Here is a 20,010-nt window from a genome sequence, read left to right as displayed (position 1 = left end):
TGTGTGTGTGTGTGTGTGTGTGTGTGTTACTGGGGATTGAACCCAAGGATACTCTACCTCCAAGCTACACTCCCAATCTTTTTCTATTTTTTATTTTGAGACAGGATCTAAGTGGCTAAGGCTGGCCTTGAAACTTTGATCTTGTCTCAGTCCCTTCCACTCAAGTACTGAAACCACAGGTATGAGTTATCTTTCTAGATTTCTCTTCTTTCATTTATGTGTTTCTGTTTGTTTGTTTGTTTGTTTGTTTGTTTGTTTGTGAGAGGGAGGGAGGGAGGGAGGGAGGGAAAGAGAAAGAGAGAGAGAGAGAGAGAGAGAGAGAGAGAGAGAGAGAGAGAGAGAGAGAGAGACGGGTTGAAGAACAGGAGAGGAGCATGGACCCAAACTCAGCTGTGTGGACTTCCAGCTCCATTTCTCAGTCATAAAAGCTTCCACAAGGACAACTTCCCTGAAGTGTAACTGCTATCAAACTTGCTGTAAACATGCAGCTTGACACCTTAAGTTGAACTGATGTGAGGTGTGAGAGGAGCGGGTGCCTGGTCTGCCTGGTCTCTTTCTCAGAAGGCAGCCGTGAGGAAGGTCCTAGGTGCGGCCTCCTCTCCTGCAGAACTGCCCAGCCACAGCCACCTCACCTGCCTTTCCCCCCGGGGGCCTCCTAACTGCAGGCCAGGAGAAGCTGCACCTAAGCGACTTGCCCGGACGGACGACGCCAGGAGTCTTCACCAGGCACACAGAGCCTTGCAAGTCCTGACAGGGTGTGTGGTGGGTGACTCAGTCCCAGAGCCTTGAGCAGCTAGTGAGGCTTCAGTAGGATTTGTGTGCCTGAATGGAGCTCAGATACTCACGCCTGATGGTGCACTTTTGACGTGGCTGCCATAGCTCTGAAGAACAGGTGGGAGTGTCCTGCTAAACAGTGCCCGGGCAGTGAGGAAGGGCAAACCCTCTCTGACTGAGATTACCTGCTTTCTGCTACCTCAGAGGGACCCTGGGCAGAGCCCACTGGCAACTAAAGGAAACTCCATGGGTTTATTCTTTGCTGATCCCAATTCGTTCTCTAACAGAGGAAGACAAGGAAGACCCATGCAGCCTGCAGTGGCTTGAGCCTGAGTTATCCTGGTCACTCACCTCAGAATCTGCCTTGGGGTGCCCTCGTTTGAGAGACTGATGCAGATGGAGTTTGCAGAATGTTTAAGAGATGGCAGAGAATTCAAATCCATCTATTTGTTCTTAAAATATTCATACATTTTATTATTATTATTATTATTTGCAGGTCTGGGAATGGAACCCAGGGGCATTCTACCTCTGAGCTACACCCATAGCCCTATTTTTATTCTTTATTTTGAAACAGGGGCTCACTGAGTTGCAAAGGGCCTCACTAGGTAGCTGAGGCCGGCCGTGAACCACAATCCTCCTGTCTCGCTGGTATTACAAGCACGCGCCACCACGCCCGGCTAAAATACCTATACATTTAAAAATATATTTTTATTGGTACATGATAACCATACATTATATTGAAGTTTAGTGTGATAGAAACACTGGTGGGTTTCTTTCTGGATCCTACCCTGCTTCCTTCTCCTCCCTGTTTATAAAATCACAGCTGGAACTGATAACTTCACATTATGCACACGTGATTGAACAGTTTCCTTCATCAGGTCTCCTTTTTCCGCTCTCCTCCCTCCCCAGGTCCCCTTCCCTATTCTTCTGGTTCCTCTCCTCATTTATCTGAAGTTCCTTTGGTTTCCCGATTTCTATCTAGCTTCCACAAATAAGAGAAAACATATGACCCTTGACTTTCTGAGACTGGCTGATCTAAGTTAGCATAATATTCTCTAGTTCCATCCATTTCCCTGAAAATAACATAATTTTGTTCTTCTTTATGGATGAGTAAAATCCCATTGTGTATATATACCATAGTTTTGTAACCCATCCATCTGTTAATGGACACCTAGGCTGGTCCCATAGTTTGGCTCTTGTGAATTGTTCTACTATAATCATGAATATGCATGTATCACTATAATATTCTGACTTTAACTTCTTTGAAAAGATAACCAGGACTGGTATCGCTGGGTCATATGATGGTTCCTAGTCTTTTGAGGAACCTCCACACTAGTCTCCATAGCAGCTGCACAGCTGCACTAATTTTCAATCCCACCAACAATGTATTAGGGCTCCTGTTTCCTCACCTCCTCTTCTCTCCAGCTTTTATGGTCTCTCTCTCTCTCTCTCTCTCTCTCTCTCTCTCTCTCTCTCTCTCTCTCTGGCTGGGGATGGAACCCAGGGGTATTCTATCTCCAAGCCACACCCCATCTCTATTTTGTATTCTTTATTTTCAAACAGGATCTCATTAAGTTGCAGAGGGCCTCACTAAGTAACTGAGACTGGCCAAGAACCTCGATCCTCCTACCTCAGCCTCCCAAATGCTGGGTTTACAAGCATGAGCCTGACTTATTGTTTGTATTCTTGATGATGGCCATTCTAACTGGAGCCAGATAGAATCTCAGTCCTAAATTTTTAAAATGCATTTCCAGATAAACATGATTTACATTTTGATTTGAGACCATAATGCACCAATAAAAGCAAAAAAATGCTTTTCAGTATGTATAGGAAAGTACTAAAATACACCAAATTTTAAGGTTGTGACAGGGAAAAGCTGTGTCATTCATATGCAAAAATCATTAATGCAATCATAGAACATGAGATCCATCAAGGATTTTGGAGATAAGTAAAGTTTCAACACTTTGTTTTCAAGGTAAGGAAAAGTAAACCTAGAGAGTTAAGTAACTCAGGTCAAGCCACACACCAGTCCAAGGCCACCCTCCATCTGCTCTACTCTTAAAGCCTGTGGTAGATGCCCATGTGTCTTTTATTTTGTTCTTTAGTGTGATATCCGTGTGGCATTCTAACACACCTGACCATTCTAGCACACTTCAAGGTTTTGGTGAAACCAGAGAAATGAAATGTTCAGTAGGAGAATGAGGCTGACTAAACAATTTATTTGCCACATCTGCCAAGTGTGGTAGGTGCTAAGTTATTCTCACTTATAGATGAGAAATCAGAGGCACAGGAAGTTAGGTAACTTGCCCACGATCACACAGATGTCGGCGTTTCTATTAATTCCCCTGAGATGAACCGATATAGCCAGGACACAGGAGAGGAAGAAGTATACAAGACCAGCGTGTTGGGGCCTGCCAACACAGGCAACGAACTGATCCAGAACCCTTCCTTCCAATCACACTGAACTGTGCTGAAAAAATGGTAAAACGGTAAAACTCTCTGAAATGAGCAGAAAGCTTGCTGGGTCTCTCGTGTAAGTGCACCCTTCTGTTTATGTGTGTCTTTCATTGACTCTGAGATATTTTGTAACTCTGAAAGTCTCAGAATATTGACAGTAATAAAGACTATTCTTCATGAAAATGTAAATTGACTATTGCCATACAGAGAGAGGCCACTTGATTTCAGAATTTCTTTCTTTTTGGTGGGAAGGAGTGCTGGGGATTGAACACAGGGGGATCCTACCCCAGCTCAAACTGCAGCCCCTTTTATTTTTTCATTTTGAAACAGGGTCACACTAACTTGGTATAGTCTTACCAAGTTGCTGAGGCTGGCCACGAACCTGTGATTCTAAGAACTGGGATTACAGGTGTGTGCTGCTGTGCCCAGCAATTTCAACATTTCTGATGGCCAGTATAGGTATGTGTTAGAAATCCTGAACTGGTTGTAACATTCTTGTAGTTCCCTTGTTAGTTAATTAACCAAAGAGTCTTTGGCACACAATTGTTTTATATTTTTATGGAAGCCCTTACATTATGGAACTTTCATATCTGCCTGGCGTTCCTGCCTGTGCCTCTATGCCTTCTCAGGCTCCATTTCCTCTGTGACCCTTATTTTGCCCAGTTCTTCATCTAGTTCAAGGGTTGACAATCCATAACCCACAAGCTCAGTCTGGCCGCCAAACTAAGAATGGTTTATACAGTGTGTGTGTGTGTGTGTGTGTGTGTGTGTGTGTGTGTGTGTAACCGGGGTTTGAACCCTGGGGCATTCTACATCTGAGCTACACCCCCAGCTCTATTTTATTATTTATTTTAAAACAAAGTTTCACTAAGTTTCAGAGGGTCTCGCTAAACTGCTGAGGATGGTTGTGTTTGAACCTGCATCTTCCTGTTTCAGCCTCCCAAATACTGGGATTACAGGCATGTGCCACCACACCCAGTGGCTTTTACATTTTTGAATGGTTAAGAAAAATTGAAAGAGTAATAGTGGTTTTTGACACACATCAATGAAAGGAAATTCAAATTTTAGTGTCGATCGCTAATGTGTAATGGAGACAGTCACTGGATCATTTACAAGCTGTCTGGGACTGCATTGTCTGTGTTGCTGAGGCAAAGCGGCGTAGTTGTGAGAAACAGAATACTAGCAAAGCCAAACATATCTGCAATCTTGGTCTTCACAGAAACATTTGGTGTATGCAGGATCTTAATGCCACTGGAGACTCAGCATCACCTTCAGGAGGCTTTCCCTGACCCTCCCGTTGAGCGGGCTGCATTCAGTGTATGTCTACTGTAGCCGATGGTGCTGTGGTTTCGCACTCTTTAGATAACCATTCCTACTCCATCAATCCCTCAGGCCTGGGCTGCGTCTTGTTCACCCTTGCATTCCCAGGCCCCAGGATAACGGGCGCTCAAGGTTTGTTGAAGGAATGCTTCTCTCATCCCGTACTTGGTATCAAGAGTGTTGCACATCACAGTATCCTGAAAAAGCATTTAACAGTAGGCTCTCCATCAGCCTGTTTATAGAATAAAATGACAGAAACCAATATTTCTTTTAATTTTCTCAACAATGAAATGATACGGCAAAGAGGCAGTGTGGGTATCCGTGTTGTGGCTGGCTTCCTAGGGCTTAGCAGGAGTGGCTGAGCTGAGCAGGAGGAATAAGAGTGGGTGAGTGCACAGGGCTGGAAGCCTGGCTCGTTTTAACCACTGTCCCAGCTTGGGCAGGGAGAGGCAGGTCGCACAACTTCTGAGAAGACTTTCCAGGTGGCTTTGCACTTACCTACTTTTCCACAGGGCTCAAAGCCCCTCCTGCTTGTCCTTCCATCTCCACTAATTCTTAGGTGTTTCTGCTTTGTCTTTCTTGCCAAAAAAACTTATTTAATTTCTGTGGCATCCTGTATCAATCAATGTTTATGAGATAAACACACCTCAGTATGCAAGTGGTGAGTGGTGTGTGTGTGTGTGTGTGTGTGTGTGTGTGTGTTTTCCTGGAAGTTCTGAATGTTCACTCCCAAAAGGTACAATTGGTGAAAAATGTCAACAGGTCATGTTCAATAATATATAGGATTTAGGTCATTTAAACAGCTTAGAGAATGAAACTATAATTGGAAATAAGAGTTGCAGAAAATTCTAAGTGTTTTTAAGGGGCTACATATTTTTTTTTCATATTTATTTTTAATTGGTGCACTGTATTCATACATCATAGTGGGATACATACTTTTGTAGACATACATGCACACATTGCCCAGTCAGCCCCCACCCGATCCCCACCCCGTTCTCTCCCTATCCCCCCCTCCTATGCTTGACTTAGTAGTTGACATCTAGTATTATAGCAATTTATCCAAAATTAAAAATGATAATCTCTCATAACAGATTCATTTGTCTGATACCAAGCTTTTGATGACTTAAAGATAACATTTCAATATTTCTTTTTGCTTTCTTTCTTACCAGAGAATCTATTTTTTTCTATTTTTTAGGTGAAACTATCATATATTTATATATTTATTTTTCAGAAAAAAAAAATCTATCCTAATATGGAATATGGACTCTAGGTACCCACATCGATCTTGAAAAAGAACAAAGCTAGAAGATATATATTTTCTGATTTCAAACCATATAAAGCTACAATAATTGAAACAGTGTAGTACTATTCTAAAGGCAGATATATAAACCATTGGAGTTAAATAAAAGCCTAAAGCTAAATTCTTCCCTATATTGTCAAGTTATTTTTGACAAGGTTTCCACGAACATTTGGTGGTGGAAATAATAATCTTTTAACTAAATATTGTTGAAACATAATAATTACATGGAAAATAATAAAATTGGACCCTTACCTAATCCCATATACAAGTATTAACTCAAAATAGATAAAAGACCTAAATATAAATCTTAAGACTATAGACTTTTAGGAGAAAATCTGGGTCATAAAACCTCACAACATTGAAATTGGCAGTGATTTCTTGGTTATGATTTCAATGGCACAGGCAACAGAAGAGTATACAAACTCCCTAAAAAATAAAAAAACATATTGTATATCCAAAGATACTAATAGAATGGGATAAAATATTTCCAAATGCTATATCTGAAGGTATATTAATATTCCAACTAGAAATCCTAAAAATTAACAACAATAAAGGCAAACAATACCCTTTAGAGATAGGTAACAGACTAACATAAATAATGAATCTCCACAGATAACCAATCTTAGTTGTCTGTTGGATGGAAAATCTTGTTTCTCTAGTTCTGATGTGTGTTACCTATTTCTTCTTTGTAGTTAATCTCTTTGAGTATTTTCTCTAGTGCTGGTTTTGAAGACATAAATTCCTTCAGTTTCTGTTTGTCATGGAAGCTTCTTATTTCTCCATCTAATTTGATAGAGAGTTTTGCTGGGTAGGAAATTTTTGGCTGGAAGTTGTTTTCTTTCAAAATTGGGAATATGTTACTCCAAGCCCTTCTGGCTCTCATAACTTGGTTTGGGAAGTCTGGAGTGATTCTAATTGGTTTGCCTCTGAATGTCACTTGGCCCTTTGCTTTTGTTGCCTTTAAGATTCTCTGCTTGGCTTCCACATTGGTCATTTTGACAATTATGTGGCGTGGGGATCCTCTTCTCCGATCCTGTCTAAAGGGAGTTCTATAAGTTTCCTGGACCTGCGTATCGACCTCTTGCTCTATGTTTGGAAAATTTTCTGCTATTACTTCCTTGAAGAGATTGTTGATCCCTTTAGTTTCACTTTCTTTTCCCTCCTCTATTCCAATTATTCTTAGGTTAGCTCTCTTAAAATGGGCCCATATTTCTTCAATATCAGATTCCTGCTGTTGGATATTTTTTCCTAGATTAGAAACTATGCGTTCATTTTTGGAATGATCATCTTCTAAGAGCGAGATTCTGTTCTCCATGTGTTCTAATCGGTTGTTTGTGCTTTGAATTGAGGCCTTTACTTCATTAATTGCATCCTTTATCTCTTTTTGGCTCTCTCTGAGTTCTTTTCGAAGCACCTCTATTATTTCTACAGTTATTTTCCTGATTTGATCTTCTAGAAATCTCTGATTTTCTGTTTTATCGGGTTCTGATGTTGTGGGGTTGTGAGCATTAATTGCTCCAGTATTATTCCTCTTTCCCATGATTTCGGAAGTTTGTGCCTTCTCTGGGTTCTTCCCTTGGGTCACTATGACTTCACTTAAGGTGCTCTGGATCTCGAGTCAGTAGTATCTCAGACCCCACTACTCCTTTACTGGGTTTTATCACAGAGTCTCCGACCCAGAGAGTCGATAGAGGCTGCTTTAGACCGTGGGGGGTGCCAGGTTGCACGTTCTCCTATGGTGTGATATCACTGCCACCGCCCCTCTCCCACTGGGTCAAGTCCCAGTGAGTACAGTACTGGGATTTCTCCACTGTGGCCCGCAATTTGACTCACTGTTCTTGAGTACGCAGATGTAGCTGTAGTGAGTTCCGTGCTGCTGCCGCCGGTGGCAATATGGCGCCGCTGCTACGCCCTCGGCTGTTGGGCTGGCGTTTTTTTTTTTTTTTTTTTTTCTTGGTTTTGATTTCCACTCTGAATCCCTGCAGCGTGTGCTGAGCTCAGACACTGGGAGCTTTAGATGTCCTCTGCGCCGAGAAATCCCGCCTGGCTGTTCCGCAGCGGCTCCCCTCGGCTTGCTGTGGCCGTCCCGTGAATTCGCCGGCAGTATGGCGCTGCTGCCGCGTCCTCGGGCGTGAGGATATCCTCTGTGGCTCTGTTCTCAGTCCGCTTTCTCTCTGGAGCCTGGTGATTTTTTTTTGTTTCTCTGGTGATGTTGTTTTCTGGTTTTGAAAGGCGCTGATTTTGTGGTAATGGATATTTGTTGTTAGCGGGGCTCTTAAGCCCCGCTTTTCTTGGTCGCCATCTTCCCGGAAGTCTCAAGGGGCTACATATTTTACTGATTCAACATACCCCAAACTACATGGACTTCTTCCTCCATCTGTTGATTTTTTTTTTTTTTTTTTTTTTGTGGGTCTGGGATTGGAACCCAGGGGCATTCGACCTCCGAGCTACACCCCCTGCCCTACTTTTTATTCTTTATTTTGAAGCCAGGTCTCACTGAGTTGCAGAGGGCCTCACTAAGTAGCCGAGGCTGTCCACGAACCACGATCCTCCGGTCTCAGCCTCCCAAATGCTGGGATTACAAGCGTGCTCCACCACGCCCGGCTCATCTGTTGATTCTTTTCCTTGGTCGTCAGTGTGACTCTCCAGCCTTGTCCTATTATAGGATTTGTCACCACTTGAATGACTTAGGGATGACCTGAGACCATGTGGGTCCTGGCAGGATCACACTCCCATTTGTCCCCATATGGTGGGTTAAATTGCGTCCTCTACCCCTCACCCAAATTAATTTGATAAAGTCCTAACCTCCAGGATGTGACCATATTTGGGGTGGGATATTATTCTAAGTCAACCCATTTTTTCTTTTTTTGTGGTACTAAGGATTAAACCCAGGGCCATTCTACCTGCGAGCTATACCCTAGCCCTATTTTATTTTTATTTTAAAGTAAAATTAAAAGAAAAACTCACCAATTTGCTGAGGCTGACCATGCACCTACGATCCTCCTGTTTTAGCCTCTCAAGCACTGCGATGACAGGTGTGCACCACCACGCCTGGCTTCCATTGTTTTTCAAGGTCCTTTTCTGAAACTCCTCTATTTCAGTCCACGAGGACATCTGTCTTTGTAATCTGCTTATATGGCCAGTGCCTGCTCCTACAACCTGAAGTGGGCATAAAGTCACCTAGTTCTCTACCATCTCTGAATTGAAGGTGCATCAGGCTCAGACGTGATTGTTTCTGTTCTGGCAGCCCTCCTGGGACACTGGATTCACTAGAGGCTTAGAGATGTATTGCTTTATAGAAGAAAATCATTATTTCATCAAAAAACTAGACACAGAGGAGCAAACCTAGACCTCCAAATGTGTCTGCTCTTCTTTCTCTCTTTGTTCCTATAAGATAAAAGTAAGCCGTGCCTGGCTGAGTCGAGAGCAGAGACTCCATGTCCCTGTGTCTCCTGGGACTCCAAAGCATGACTTCCACATTCTCACTGTGTCCTTCCCATCTCGATAGAAAATAATAATAAGACATTTCCCTGACAACCTCCAACATGTTTCATCAGGTGTGAAGGATTTTATGAAGCAACTTGCCCATTTGGGGAAATCCAGGGCCCTTGGCTGCCTGCTGAAGCATCTGGCAGCCTCAAACCATCATGACTGAGACGGAGTCCAAAATGAGTGGTCCTTACATTGTGCTCAGTATGCTAAAATGTGAGAGGAGAAAGATGTCTTTGCTTTATATAAATGCATCTCCAAGTCTAGGTAGTTCCAAACTAGAGTAACTCCAAACCCAGGTATCCAGAGATGGTCTAGTCCTTTTTGTTTATAGCCCTTGGACTGAGGGTCTACTGGCCTTTAAAAACAATAGGAATCCGGGCGTGGTGGTGCACACCTGTAATTCCACACTTGGGAGGCTGAGACAGGAGGATTGCACAGGTTTCAAGCCAGCCTCAGCTACTTAGTGAGGCTCTCAGCAACTTAGTGAGACCCTGTTTCCAAATAAAATATAAAATAGGTCTGGGAGTGTAGCCCAGAGGTAGAAGGCCCCTGGATTTCATCCCCAATAACACACACACACACACACACACACACACACACACACACACACAATAGGAGTCCTTTTTATTTTTTTTTCTAGTACTGGAGATTGAACCCAGGGGCATTCTACCTCTGAGCTATGTGCCCAGCCCTTTTCCCTTTTAGTTTTGAAACAGGATCTCACTAAGTTGGTGAGGGTCTCTTTAAGTTGCCAAGGCTGGCCTTGAACCTGTGATCCTCTTGTCTCAGCCTCCCAAGAACTGGGATTACAGGTGTGTACCACCATACGGCTTTCTCTTCATTTTTAAAATACTAGTCTTTCACAATTGGATAGGCCTGTTCTCCCATTTTGATATTTTTTTTTAAAATTTCCTGTAGTTTAGATTTAAGGAGAAATAATTTAAAGGGAGAAAGAGTTTGTATTTTGGAGTCAACACACAGATGATTTCACATGTTAGATCTCTTCCTCAACTGTGTGATCTTTGGAAAGAAAAGCGATGCTTCTTCACAGCCTTGGTAAGAATACTAAATGAGAATGATGGATATATTGCTTTGATTCGTGTTTAGCATTTAATAGGTGCTAAAGGTTAGTTATTTTCTTCCTCTCTCCCCATTTTGTTTTATTTCGGGTGCAGTGGATTCTATTAACGGTGCATGGCGGTAGGGCTCCCTAATCCTCTCCCCTTCTTCAAGGGTCCTGGGATGGAAACTGCTGAGAGGAGGGGAGATTCTCAGTGTGTTGGGCGACAGAGTTGGGGCGGAGGTCCCCAGCAGCTGAGGACCTCTCCTTTCCTCTTGTGTTCTTGCTAGGCTGGTGGTCCAGGGGCTTGTAGATCATGTGGACCACGAGGTCCGCCGCCAGCCAAATTCATTGTCAAAGTGGTCACTGAGGGCAACGCCAGCCCCAGCATTGAAGGTGAAAGAGTGGGTGTCTCTGTTGAAGTCGCAGGAGATGACCTGGTCATTGGTGTAGCCCAGGATGCCCCTGTGGGGTCCTAGGGTGCCCGCTTTACCACCTTCGTGATTTTGTCATATTGGCAGTTTTTTTCCAGGCAGAAAGTGAAAGCAACCACTGATATGATGGGATGGACAAACAGAAAGCATGACAGTCAGCTTCTCATTCAGCTTAGGGATGGCCTTGCCCACAGCTCTGGCAGCACCAGTGGATGCAGGGATGTCAGGGAAGGCCCACAGCCATCATGGCAGTTTCCCAGAGCTGTCCACGGTCTTCTGAGTGTTGGTGATCTCATGGATGGTGGTCATGAGTCCCTCCATGATGCCAAAGCTGTCGTGCATGACCTTGGCCAGGGAGCCAAGCAGTTGGTGATGTAGGAGGCACTGCCGATGATCCCGAGGGAGCTGTCGTACTTCTCATGATTCATACCCATCACAAACATGGGGCCTCAGCAGAAGGGGTGGAGATGATGACCCTTTTGGCACTGCCCTTCAAAAGTGCCCCGGCCTTCTCCATGGCGGTGAGGACTGCAGTGGACTCCACAGCATATTCGGCACCAGCCTTGCGCTGGATGGATCTTGCTCCTGGAAGACAAGACTGGACTTTCCATTGACGACAAGCTTCCCGTTCTTGCCATGAGTGGAATCATACTAGAATATATAGACCATGTAGTTGAGATCAATGAAGGGTCGTTGATTGCAACACTATTTACTATGCCAGAGTTGAAAGCAGCCCTAGTGACCAGGTGCCCAATACAGCCAAATCTATTCACTCCAACCTTCACTATGGGGTACCAGGGATGTGGCCTGCACTGCACAAGAAGATGTGGCTGTCTGCTGAATGAGGAGAAGCAAAGAGTGTTCTCCTGCCATTTAAACACAGCAATTCATTGCTAAATAGAAAATACTAAATGCTGTTAACACATATAAAGTTGGCAGACACCATAGGGTTGGGGGACAGAACGTAAAACAGATTTGCAAAGGATTATGCCTTAGTCTGCTTGGACTGCTGTAACAGGATACCACAGACTGAATGTGCGTGTGTGTGTGTGTGTGTGTGTGTGTGTGTGTGTGTGTAACAGGATACCACAGACTGAATGTGCGTGTGTGTGTGTGTGTTAATGAACCCCCATTAACACATACACACACACACACACACACACACACACACACACACACACAAAATAAAAAATGAGAAGTAGAGCCACAAGAAAGACATCTCACTACCTTAGTGGTTTTATTTTATTTTATTTTTTGTGGTACTGGGGTTCCTGGAAGCCCTTCTACCTCCGGGCTACACTCCCAGACCTATTTTTTACATTTTTTAAAATTTGGAAACAGGGTCTCCTAAGCCAGTGTGCGGGGTTGGCTTCGAACCTGCGTGATCCTCCTGTCTCTGCCTCCCAAGCGCGTGGATTACAAGCGTGTGCCACCATGCCCGGCTTACCTTAGTGGTTTTAAAAAGTTGGTTTGCAGGTCTCAATTACCCACACCCACAGAATGCAACATGTTATCCTAGAACCACATATTCTGGGAGAAACGATGAAAGGAGAAGTACTAGTCTTTTACAAGGTAAAAGATGATGGAGAGAAAGAGAGAGAGGGAGAGAGGAGGAGAAAGAAGGAGAAGGAGAAGGAGAAGGAGGAGGTGGAGGAGGAGGGAAAGAAGAAGGAGAAGGAGAAAAAGGAGGAGGAGGAGGGCAAGAAGAAGGAGAAGAAGGAGGAAAGAAGAAGAGGAGGAGGAGGAAGAGGGAGAGGAGGAGGAGGAGGAGGAGGAGGAGGAGGAGGAGGAGACAACAACATATTAAATTAGAGACACTGAGAAGCTGGAGCCCCGAGGCGGCCTTATGGCAGGCCTGGAGGGCAGTAACAGAAATTAGAGAGGGACTATTCCCCTGGCCAGGACCAGCTTTTACTGCTCCTCACCCCACCTGGTGTGTTGGGATGGAACAGACACAGTGCTGCCCAAGGTGGTCTAGGTTTAGAGGCCACTGGATTTGGAGTCAACTTCGGAACACAGGTGCAAGGAATCAAACATTATTTTGTTTCTAAGGAGTTTGGAAGCTGTGAATTTGATGGTCAGCTGTAACTAGGTACCCTAATACCTACCGCATTGGGCATTTCCAGACCTTGGGGCCACCCAGCCAGGGAGGGCTGCGAGTGTGTGGGGGTCCATGCCTGGCAGATAGCCTCAGCTCTCTACTGAGGAGCGGAGCTGGGAGGGAGCCAGCCACTCACAGACTTTTCTGCCTAAGGCCTATAAGGCCAGCCTGGGCCCCTGAAATGAAGAGTGAGTGCCTCCACCCCCTCTTTGGGCACACCCAACAAAGAGAAAGAGAAAGAGAACCAAGAAGGAGCCATTTATGCCTGTTTTTTTTTTCCCTTTTAAAATCAGCTTTATTGAGATACAACTTATATACAATAAAGTACACTATTTAAGGTATATAGTTTTATCATTCCTAACAAATGAACACAATCCTATAATTACCACCACACTCACGATACAGAGTGTTTCCATCACTCCTAAAAGTGTCCCCTGCTCCTTGGCCCCTCCCATCCCCTGGCCATCAGTGATGTGCTCTCTATCACGGTAGGCTCATTTTGTCTACTTCAGTGTTTTACATATACAAATTTTATGTTTCTTTTACTCAGTGGAATGAGATACCTATTCAGTAGTTTTCATTGCCGAGGAATATCTCATTTATATGAATAGTGGTGTGTGCCAAAACTTGTTTATCCACTTACCTATTGATAACTGTTGAATTTCAAGGTTTTTTTTTTCCCCTATTCTGAAAAGATCCCAGTTTCTTCTTTTAATCTCAGAAGAAAAATCATTCCAATTTCTACCAGTGGGAGAGGAGAAAGGCTGGCCACAAGACGGTAGTGTTCCTCAAACGCATTGTGCACTAGACTCACCCAGAAGGCTTCTAAAAGCACAGTGCTGGCCCCCACCCTCTGTGTTCCTGATTCAGTAAATCAGAGGTGGACCTTAAAATTCTGCCATTTTAAAAAGTACTGCTGGTGCTGCTGTTGTGCAAACCCCACTTTAAGAACTGGTGGTCCTGAGGTGTGTCCTTGAGGAGACAGGAGGAAGGAGGTAAAGTGCCCTATCCCGTGGTGCCATGTGCATCGCAAGCTTCATTGCTACACAGTTCTATTTGTCAACAAATGTAAGCCTAGGGATGGTTTCTTTTTAACCGCTTTACTGAAGTGCAACTTAATAGTATCAATTCACTCATTTTAAGTATACAAGTTAGTGATTTTCAGTAAGTATATCAAGTTGTGCAGTCAACACAATCTCATTTTAGAATACGTCTAAGGGGGACTCTACAGTGAGATCCCTCATATCAATCTACAGTCAACCTTGTTCCCAGTCTCAGCCAGCCACTCATCTACTTACTTTCTTCATAGCTTTTCCTATTTCGAACATTTCAAATAAGCATAATTATTCAACTTCTCTAATTTAACATAAGAAGCCTGGCTTCTTTAATTTAACATAATGTTTTTGAGGGTCTTCCTCATTGTAGCGTGTATTAGTTTTTTTCAAACATTGTTGAATTATATCTTTTAATTATATAGAAATACCACTTAATTGTATGAAATGCCAATTTTGTTTATCTATTCATCTATTCATGGATATTGGTGTTTTTGGCTATTATGATTGAAGCTTCTCTAAACATTTATGTACAAGTCTTTGTGTAGACATAGGTTTCCATTTTTCTTGGATACAGTCCTAGGAGTAGAATTGCTGAGTCATTAGGTAAGTCTATATTTAACATTAAAAGAAACTGCCACACTGTTTTCTAAAGCAATGGCACCAGTTTTTTCATTCCCAGCAGCAATCTCTGACAGGTCTATTTTCTCCAGATATTTATTATTATTATTATTATTATTATTATTATTATTATTAGTGGTACTGGGGTTCCTGGAAACCCTTCTACCTCCGGGCTACATTCCCAGACCTATTTTTATATTTTTATTTGGAAACAGGGTCTCTTAAGCCAGCGCGGCTGGCTTTGAACCTGCGCGATCCTCTTGTCTCCGCCTCCCAAGTGTGGGAATTATAAGCATGTGCCACCACCTCTTCAATGAGAGGAATGCAAGAGAGTTTGAGTCCCACCAGTGTGCTGCATGAAGAAGTGTGTTCAAAATGTTGTTCACTGACAAAGTGCACATGTAATAGTGTGGGAACGAGTTGTTCCTTTACCCTGGTTTCCACCTTGGCTGCACATTATAATCACCTGGAGACCTTTACAAAATCGTGATGCCCAAGCCACATCTCAGAAAATAACAACAGGGCCTCTGTGGGGCTGAGGGCACAGGTACTAGGTCTCTTAAACTCCCCACGTGATTGCAATGTGCTAGCTGGGAACCTTTGATGAAAAACATTTTTCTCTTTTGTTGAGTCATCCATTGATATAATAAGCTACCTAGCCAGAGCTGAAGACACTGTTATATAGGATAAACCGAGTACGATGGAGAAATTTCCTGGCCATGGAAAGAACAAAGGATGTACTGTCTGGCAAAGAGCAGTTTTCCATGATTATCCTCATATACTTTTCCTGGTATAATTTCAACCTTTTTGACCACAAAGTAGAAGAGGGATGATAGCAGAAGGGGGGTATGGGATGGAAAATGAGAGGTTTCAAAGGTCTGTTTGTTTCCTAGAGACTTGAGCTCTCTAAACGGCAATAGACAGCCCCATGAAGCAGGAGCAAGGGTAATTGATGGGTAAGAATCTCCAAGCAGGAGGTGTGCAGACCCAGGTGGAAAGCCAGGCCCTAGACAGAGGAAGGACAGACAGCTCCTTAGCTTTAATGGGAGAACATGAGCACGTTGAGGCAGGCTAGTGAGAAGATGAGGGAAATCACATCTACCATCTATGTTTCTTCTTTTTTTTCAGTAAATTATTGTTAGGTCATTTTGTAAGAAGTGATTTGTGAAGATAGTCAGGGAGGATTCAGGGTTTAAGGCTTGAGAAAAGGGGAGAAAACCTCCCTCTCCCCTGGGATTGAACCCATTAATACTCTACCACTGTGATACATCCCAGCATCCGTGTGCGTGCGTGTGTGTGTGTGCGTGCGTGTGTACGTGTGTGTGTGTGTGTGTGTGTGTGTGTGTGTGTGTGTGTATGTGATACTGGGGACAGAACCCAGGGCCTTCTACCTCTGGGCTACAACCCTAAATCTATTTTATTTTTTATTTGGAAACAAGATCTTACTAAGTTGCTGAGAGCCTCAACTGAACCTGTGATCTTCCTGTCTCAGCCTCCAAATTACTGGAATTATAAGTGTGTGCCACCATGCCTGGCCTTTTATTCTTTTCTTTTCTTTTTTTTTTTTTGCGGGTCTGGGGATGGAACCCAGGGGCATTCTACCTCCAAGCTACACCCTCTGCCCTATTTTTTATTATTTATTTTGAAACCAGGTCTCACTGAGTTGCAGAGGGCCTCACTAAGTAGCTGAGGCTGTCCATGAACCACGATCCTCTGGTCTCAGCCTCCTGGATGCTGGGATTACAAGCGTGCGCCACCATGCCCGGCTTATTCTTTTACTTTTTAAAATTTGAGACAGGGTCTTGCTAAGTTGCTGTGGATGGTCTCAAACTTGTGATCCTCCTCTCTCAGCCTCCCCAATACTGGGATTACAGGAATGTGCCACCACTCCCGCTGAGGGAAGATTTGAGACAGTCATTGTTGTGTGAGAATGTAAGTTTACTCTGAGAAAAGTCGCAGGTCTCAGAGGCAGTGCTGAGGGTGGAGCCATTTGAAGTCATTACTGAATTTACAGTGGTCCTGGTCTCCAATCTTTCTTAGCTCTTAGGGGCAGCAGGAGACTTTATTCTGAGCCGCACGATGTCTTTTAGAAAAGACAGAGCAGCAGAGGATGTTAAAGTCCACTGTTCAGAAATGATGGACTATAAAATCTGCTAAAAAAGGAATAGAATAAAGGTACAAGCTGAAGGTTTGGGAGAAATTAAAGCGTGAGCTGGAGACGTGGGCAGGGAGCAGGATGCGTAGGTTATTTTATTTTGACCGTAGGGATGCCAAGGAACTGAGCCCAGAGACAGGTGGGTTGTCCACATGGGTAACGGCAGATCGCATCTTCACCTTCTTTTCATCTCATTCCAACTGCTGCCACACTCCACCCAACAGCTTCCACCCAGGTCTCAGCTGGCCTCCATGTTCTAAAATCCAAGAACGATTTCCCAGTCTTTATTTGCTCTATTTCTTAGCGTTACGTGATTCTAACCCACGCTCATTCTTTTGTCGGTCTTTCTCACTGGATCCCCAGGTGACACGTTCTCAGGTCTCCCAGCAAAAGCTCCAGCAAAGGCTTCCTGTAGCCTGGTCTCTGGCAGAGGCCCTTCTTGATCCTGAAGCCCTCTTGCCCACATTCTTTCTTGGCAGGGCCTCATGGCCTAACTCCTCATTTCAACAGTTTCTGCTTCCTACTAGTTTTTCCCACTTGGATGTCTCAGAGGGTTTCAGCTTCCTTATTTGTAAAGCTGCATTGAGATGTAACTTACCTTCGAACCTGGTAACTTCCCCGTGTTCTCACCTTAGTGTTCCCCTTGTGCGCTTTAGGTGAGTTGGAAATCTAAGCCACCCATGACACCTCCCTCCTCTCCAGCTCCTCCAGTCCTACCCGTTACTCTCACCAGTTTTACCTCAACATCTTCAGAATCCACTCACTCCTCTCTGTCCAGTGCTAGGACCCAGATCCAGTCTTTTGTCTAAAGCACAGCTCCCCACACAGTGCCATGATGCCCGCGGCCCTCCACACACATCTGTGTATCCTTGACTGAGCCCTTTCAGTACTTCCCATGACTCCTTGAATCAGCACAGAAGGTGGTCCCGTGGCCCTCTGCCCCAGCTCAGCCTGGCCTACACCTACAGTGAACGTGTTGGCCCAGCTGACAGCACTGCCCACCTGCTCCTCCCTCAGCCTTTTTTTTGAACTGGGGATTAGACCCAGGGTCATTCTACTTCTGAGCTCTCCCCCCAGCTCTTTTATTTTTTGTTTTGAAACAGACTCTTCCTAGGTTGCAGAGAACCTGCTATATTGCTTAGGCTGGCCTTGAAACTGCAGTCCTCCTGCCTCAGCCTCCCAAGTGCTGAGATTACGAGTGTCAGTCACCACATCTGGCTACCTAGGTCTTCCTGTCCTTCAATCCTCCGCTCACTCTCTCTAGGGCGGCCTCCCTGGCCACCTCGTCCAGCTGGGCCTGCTCTCCTTCGTTGTCTTAGAGGGCGTACCTTCCCCTCCTTGCTCTCACCTCAGTGTGGAACTGCATTCATTAGGTGGTTATTTGATTATGTCTGTCTTTCTGCACTGGACCCCAGCCCCAAGAGAGTAGTAAGCTCATCTGGTTCCCACTTAGCAACACACTTGGCTCCAGAGGGTGCTCAGAATGCTTTTTTTTTTAGTTACTAGGAATCACAAGGTTTAAGCGGAATGTTTCTGTCATTTTCCAGCTGAGGAAACAGGTACAGAGAGGTGAGAAGCTGGGGGCTCACACACTAGTTGATGGTGGAGCTGGAATGTGAAGCCTCATCTCTTTCCAATCTCTCTCCTGTCTTATGAGCTTTCTACCATGGCCTAGCAACCATTTATTTAATATAAATACTCTCCCCCTCTTTTTTCCCCCCTCTGCTACTGGGGATTGAACCCAGGGACATTCTATCTCTGAGTTCTATTTTATTTTTTATTTTGAAACAGGGTCTAAGTTGGGGAGGGCCTCACTAAGTTGCTGAGGCTGGCTTTGAACCTGCGATCCTCCTGTACTGAGATTACAGGTGCGTGCCACCACACTTGGCAAATAAGACTTGTCTGTGCTCAAACTGTGCTATTTTTGGTGCGATATGACTATAAAACATCAAACTGCCTGTGGCGGACAAAATAGGGTGCTGGGGGAAAATGGGGGAGAAGTCATTTTAAGGACATGTTTCTCCCTCATCCATGCTGCCAACATGCATGAGTGATAGATCTCAGAGGTACTCAGGAGGCAGCTCCTCTCCCTCGACCTGCCGAAGCCACAAACCACCCAGCCACAACCAACCAGAGGAAGAAGACCGAAAGGCCATGTGCTTGCTCCCTGGAAGCTGCGAACTCCCCAGGGAGAGTTACACATCTCACTTCCTCGGTTGCAGCAGGAGATCATTTTCTGCACATCAGTTCACGGTGTGATTATCCAGAGGAGGCCTTTTCCAGCAATCCTGCTTCTTTTGTGCCTTTTAGGCACGGGCACCCCCTGGCGGTCATCTTTAGAAAAACTCAGGTGTGGGAGAGATTTTCTTCCTTTGGGTGAGAAATGGCTTCCACCTGCCATTTCCAAAATTAGCCATTAAAAGTAAACCAGGGCCATTATAAACCACCTGAAAAAGATGGCTTGTGCCAGCAACGGACTGATGCTTTCTGTGGTCAGGCCTATGTCGTGCCAGTCCGTGTTGCTAAATTTTAGAAACTGTGAAGATGATCTGGGCTGAGGCTGTGATCGGTGAATCTGGCCCACAGCAGGAAGGGGCAGCAAGGGCTTGATCACTATTCCAAACTGAGTGACAGCCATGGGAGAGACTCTACCCGCTCAACAGCATCTTATAGTTCACTTACATATCACGTAATTCAAATAACCGCACAGAGAGGGATCTCCTGGGTGCGATGCTGGGACCGGGGTTTGGGTGGACAAAGAGCAGGTGGTGAACATGGGACACACTGGGTTTGGGCTGTTTGTAGAGCTGGGCAGTTCTGAGATAATTAGAAGAATGAGGGGGAGGGATGGGAGTGGATGGCAGACCTACAATACTTGTAAATGTCCACACTGCTTACCAGACGGGCATGTTAAGAAATCCAAGTTGCCTGTGGTTGAGGAGGGCAGAGGTTGTGGCAAGAAAAGAGGGGGCACTAGGGAACTGAGCTTTGAGGAAGGAGGCAGAGCTAGGTATTTTGGATCTTTCCTCAAAAGGCTGGTCATATCTATTTCACCTTTTCATTAAATTGTTTAATATGTTCTATTATCTCTTTAGTTTTACATTCAATATTCTCTGCTTATGATAACTTTTTAAAAGTAAAAATAAAAATTGTCAGTACTTTAAAACATTTGGAAATGTGTTTGAGAAAGTTAAAAATCACAAAGAGATCAAGACTGTTTAACAGGTTTTTTTTTTTTTTTAAC

The 20,010-nt window shown here is 44.4% G+C and overlaps 1 pseudogene across 1 annotated transcript; it reads right to left on the bottom strand.

Annotated features, from left to right (window-relative positions):
* Nucleotides 1-10,717: 10,717 nt before the first annotated feature.
* LOC308266776 (glyceraldehyde-3-phosphate dehydrogenase-like) lies at nucleotides 10,718-19,404 on the bottom strand (annotated as a pseudogene). Its single transcript has 3 exons — nucleotides 19,245-19,404; nucleotides 13,684-13,799; nucleotides 10,718-11,703 (listed from the first exon to the last, which is right to left on the bottom strand). The product of its transcript is annotated as a glyceraldehyde-3-phosphate dehydrogenase-like (transcript).
* Between the last annotated feature and the right edge of the window lie 606 nt (nucleotides 19,405-20,010).

This window comes from Muscardinus avellanarius, assembly GCF_963383645.1.
Source record: "Muscardinus avellanarius genome assembly, chromosome: 9".
NCBI classification, from domain to species: Eukaryota; Metazoa; Chordata; class Mammalia; order Rodentia; family Gliridae; genus Muscardinus; species Muscardinus avellanarius.
Note: the sequence above shows the minus strand (reverse complement) of the source record. Positions and strands in the feature narration are given on the sequence as shown.